Here is a 6,000-nt window from a genome sequence, read left to right as displayed (position 1 = left end):
AATATTATGTCAAAATTCTTTTAATTTCAATTTTAAAGATTTTATGCTAAGCATAAATAAACAGAGTGTTACAGTTTTAACCAAAGTATTTTGAATTTGAATTTGAATTGAATCTTATGCGGTGTATAGAAGGCTATATTAGGAATATAATAATTTTATAGCGGAGAAATGGCTGTACTAAATGTATGTTTTCATCCTTTGCTGAACAAAACAGAATTCTTTCAAAAAATAATTGTACTAAAATTTTCATAAAAATGCACCTGAATATATGCAATATAAGTTAATTTTCAAAATTTGAAAATGAAGATGAAAAATATTTTTGTAAATGAGAGCCTGACCTTCGATTGACGGTCTTGAATTGTTAGTTTCTAGATTTGTAAAAATTTTTAAAAAAATATTTGAATAAAAAATTGAAGAATTTAAAATTTATAATCGGTTTTTAATAGATGTGAAATTAGAATATATTATTAATAAATTCTGAAAAAAATTCACAAAAGACAAAAGTTATACATTACAAATGATCGATTCATATCGGCTGTCAACTTATCTTCTACAGTTTGAAACCGGTCTTACTCGACGAATTTACCTAAACAATTTTGCTGTATATGCACATTGTGAGTATTTTTAAGAAGCCTAAAATTAGAACAATATTTCAGTATGACAATAATTGTGTGAAATCACCCTTTGTACTCAGCATTACTACAAACAGGCAACTCTCAAGTTATGATCGCAGATAAAATTCCATCGAATTGAATAAAAAAAAAATAAAGATATATGAATAATTTTTCTAACCTGCACATTTTGAACTTAAAACCTCTTTATACCCGTACGAACGTATGTTCGAAGGGTATACTAAATTTGCCTTACCGTTTGTAACGTTAAGAAATAACGGCGTTAGATATAGACTCAAGTGTATGTTTTTGATCAGCGTCAAATTCTGAGTTGATTTAGCTTTGTCTGTCCGTCCGTCCGTCCGTCCGTCCGTCCGTCTGTCCCAACGATAACTCAAAAACTAATTGAGCTAAGTTCACCAAATTTTCACAAATGATTTATTGTAGTAAGTGCCAGAACCCTATTTAAATTGGACGTGATCGGGGTACCGGTTCGGGTAGCTGCCATACAACTTCAAAATTTATTTGGCTATATCTCAGAAACTATAAAAGTTGTGGTATTGAAATTTCACATAAACGAATATATTAGTAGGGCCAATGTGTGTCATAAAAGTCGTTGAAATTACTTGGCTCCTTCTGGTACCTGCCATACAACTTCAAAAGTTATTTGACTATATTTCAGAAACTATTAAAGCTATGGTATTGAAATTTCACACAAACGAATATATTAGTAGGGCCAATGTGTCTCATAAAAGTCGTTGAAATTACTTCTCTCCTTCTGGTACCTGCCATACAACTTCAAAAGTTATTTGGCACAACCAGTATTTTGAAAAACACATAGTACTGAAATTTTGCACAAATTAATATGGTAATACGGCAACTTAAAGTCATAGTCTGCCCCATAGTTAGTTATGGCACATTAGTTATTCGCACATAGGATAACAAATTCGTACGGGTATCACAGAGTTGACAAGGTCAACTCTATTTTTTTTCTCGTTTTAATAATAAAATTTTTTATTTTATTTTGCATGAGCACCGATTACTCTTCTCATTTCTCTCTTCTCTTCTCTTCCATATTAAATTCTTTTTCATAAAATTTACAGAGTTTACATAGAGTTTTAATATGAATTAAGTGTTAATTAGTTCAAGATTACCTCAAATATAATATGAACTTAAATAATATATTTATCATATATTTAAATATATGATAAATATATTATTTAAGTTTAACTTAAAAATATATTTATCTCAAGTGCATACATTTACAAATGTGTATATAACTATAGACATTTTTAGGAATAAAAATAAAATTAAAATAAAAAACAAAAATTCGCGGTAATTCGATGAAGGTTATAAAAATTCATAAAACAAAAATATTTTTTTAATTTTTATTAAAATTCCATTTTTTTTTAGATTTCTGCTATTGCTGTAGTTGTATAACTTAAACTGACTGAACTGACTGAACTGACTGATTGTTTTTTTCACTTTTGATTAAAGAAGAAATTTGAGATATATACTCACGCAAATTAGATTAAATAAAGATATCGGATCGCGTTTTACGTCTCACAGTTAATTTTATGCTGGTTTTGTAATTTCAATTTGAAAAAAAAATTTTTTTCCACTGTAATAGAGAAAAAAAAATAATGCTAAGCTAAAAAAGATAAAAGTGATAGAATGTCAGATCAAGAGTATATTTTCATTATTTTAAATTTAAAAAAAAAATAACAAAACACAAGAAAAACATACAAAAAAGAGCATTGTTTGTAATTGAAAAAATCGCCTTTAAAATTCACAATAAATTTTGTTTGCTCTCATTTCAATTTTAATCGCTCCTCATAATAATATTATTTTCAATTGTGTGAGTTTGAAGGGAAGCGTATATGTGTGTGTGTGTGTATTTAAAAAATTTTATTGTTTAATTTTCATTTTTCACACATTTTCTTTGCCGTTTCATTCAAATTTTCAAAAGATCAAAAAGAAGATTTTTTTATTTTTATTTTTATAGAATTTTTGGCGGTGGTTCACAATATTTTTACAAATAAAATTAAATTTTGGCCTAGTAACCTAAAAATAAAAATTTGTTTGTACATATATGTATGTATAGAAATATTTTTGCCAAAAATTAAATTAATGGAAAATTTATGTATGGGTGCTTGATATAAGTTTAGAAAGGAAATTGTTTTCAAAAAAAAATTTGTAAAGTTTTTCGGCAAAATAATTAGGAAATTGTCAGGATTACTTAAAGAATTTTTTGTGTATTTTGGAATTTTCTGATCGGGCGATTTGAATAATTGATCTAGAAGTTAGAATAGTGCATGTAGATCATTCGAAATTAAATTAAGGAGTAGGTACCATGTAGTTATGAAGATTTAAGTTGAAAATGCAAATAGTGTTGTTGAATTGTTGAAATTGTTGAAATGAAATTGAAAATTTTTGATAATTAAATTAATTCTATATTAATTGTGAAGATGTGCGTAATTTTTAAACAAAATTCAATATATGATATTCTAAAAGATTAGGTACTAATAAAAAAGACATACTAATAAATTCTGCTCTTGCTAATATTTTACTCCTTGTATACAATATATACAAATTTCATAATATTTTTTAAAATATTTGCGTATTTTATGCAAATATTTTTCAATTAACTAGAAGAAAAATTTCTGTGAACAGCCGAGAATTCAATATAAAAGCCTACCTACAATAAAATTTTAATATTGTGTGTAGTAAACAATATTGTGTAAAGAAGAGAAGAGAAGGTAAATATGCGAATGACAATTGATTTAATGGTGCCATTTTATTTTTTCTTTTATTAATAGAAATTTAAAAATAATTTTGTTTTTGTTACATTGAAAATTTATTTGAAATAAATAGTTTTTGAAAAAAAAAAAAAATTAAAACTTGCTTCATTTTATTCTGTAAATAAAAATTTTTGATTTTCTTAATGTAAATTTGATTTTACAAAATTTTCTTCGACAATAATTTGAGTGATACCCACAGGAGCATTATGTAATTTTATGATTTTTGACAATAATGTTTTCTCTTCAAATTTATTTGGAATTTGGCAAAATTTGACAAAGAACAACTGTTTGGTCAAATATTTTCAAAAATTCGGGAAAAATTAATTTTACTTTCGCGATAACTGTACTGCTATTCTACATGAAGTACTGGTACATTATGTATGTAACTTGTTTAAATAGTAAATTAAGTAATAATGGTACATTTTAATTCGAAAAAGCAAAAATCAAGCATATAAATTACCTTATATCCCCGGTAAGTTAACTCTGCCGATAAGTTAATTTGATCTTTATAATACTCGAGAGAATTATACGTTAAAATATAATATTTTTTTTGTTATTTATTTATTTGTATAGATATTAATGTCAAAATACTTGAAATTTGAGAATTTTTTAGTTGAAATCATAAAATCATGTTAGAATTTTTTTGAATAATTAGCAAAGTGGTTAAAATTATGGATTATAATTTTGTATGATAGTTTTTATGTCATGATACAAATACAAATACTGTGATCATATTGCGAAATTTAACTATTAATTGCTGTTATTGATGCAGTTACTAACTAAACATTTTGAGTTCATTATGATTGTCACATCGATTTTTATTTAATTAATTTTGTTTGATATTTTGTTTTAGCTGCAAATCGTCTTAAATTCAACTTGCCATACTTGAAAATTATTGCATTATTACGTATAAGATATTAAGTAAGATGAATTTGAAAAAAAAAAAAATATAATTTTGTAATTTAAAATTCAATTGCCATTTTATTTCAAAAATATTATTCTACGATAAAACATGCTGTTAATTTTTAATAATGTATATAAAAGCGGAAATTAATAATTTTCGCATGTAAGATCTGTTATTACCTTTGATTTGTTCTTCAATTTTTTTATAATCATATACTATAGGTTGTGTATTAAAATTTTTTATTAATATTGTATTTATGGTCTTGATCTTGAAAATCTTATTTGGCATATCCAAGTATTTGGTATATCTAAGTATTATACAAGTAAATTTTAGTATTATTGCTATTTACAATGTATTTTTTCATGAGTGAAGACCTTAAATTACACCAATAAAAGTTGTAAATTAAAAATTTAGAAAAAATAATTAATCAAAACAAAGAAGAAAGACAGTTAACCAGAAGGTTATACTATTTTGAAAGCCAAAATATTTAATTAACGAATGACAATTATATTACAAATTTAAATGGTCAATTATATAAAAAAATTTTTTATTAATAAATTGAAATTACAGGTTATTTACTTTCATATACCAAATAATTAATTGAATTTAACCCATTAGGAAGCATATAGTACAATTTTAAATGACACATCATATAAAAATTAATCCGTTTTGGAAATCAGGTTCTGTATAAAAAATTAATAAATATATAGTATACGATGTTTGGCTGTCCATCGAACTCCAATTGCCACAAATGTGTCATTTTACTACTGGCTACTACTTCGAGATCATAAGGCTGTCATTGAGCGTGACAAGTGGCCTATCTAAGCCACCCGGTTCTATTCTGACTCATGTTACCCAAAGCAGGACACTCGCAGAGTTGGTGAAAAGTAGTATCCTTCTTGTCCATTACGTGACCTCTAATACACGAGATTTATTAAAGAAAAATTTCCCGAATAAATTATGTTTAAAGTTAAAATTTATTTTGGAAAAAAACCCACCTTATACACGATTTCAGAACTAATATAGCTTAACTAAACAAGTTTTAATCAGAATAAGTGCTGGTTTTGGGAAAAAATTTTGGAACTTGACATTTTTCTCTAAAATTTCGTTAATAATTCAGGCACTCGAATTAATTTTTGGCAGAGTATGAATTGAGCTGAAACCAACTTGACTTTGATGTAATCTCAATAATGACAAATTTTGAGTTAGTCGGTTTTCATTTTAGATTGATTAAGAACATTCAGAGATAATACATGAGGGCATAGCTAATTATGAACAGAAATCTGATTTTTAAAAATATGTTAGACTTAAAGAAATAATCCAATAAAATCGCTGGTAAAGGGGCAAACAAAGCCTCCGAAAATACATAAAATTTCATAAGATTGTGGAATTCAAATTACATTTATTACATTAAATTACGAAAATGCAGAAAGTCGACAAAGATTGACTAATGCAAATGCATAAATAAAATATGAATAGAAGCAAAAATACTTGTAAATGACATTGAAATTACAAAATTTTAGGTTAATTGGATTCAAAAATACTTTTAGCTCTCTATATTTAAATTTATTGAAGTTCATAAATTTCTTCGATAATAAAAATAAACTAATTTTTTTTTTTTTTATAAATTAGTAACTATATAAAAATTTTATCGTAAATAACTTAATTTAAATTTTTTAATATA

This window comes from Condylostylus longicornis, unplaced genomic scaffold (assembly GCF_029603195.1).
Source record: "Condylostylus longicornis isolate FDR11 unplaced genomic scaffold, ASM2960319v2 ptg000006l, whole genome shotgun sequence".
Classification (NCBI taxonomy): Eukaryota; Metazoa; Arthropoda; class Insecta; order Diptera; family Dolichopodidae; genus Condylostylus; species Condylostylus longicornis.
This window is presented reverse-complemented; position numbering follows the sequence as displayed.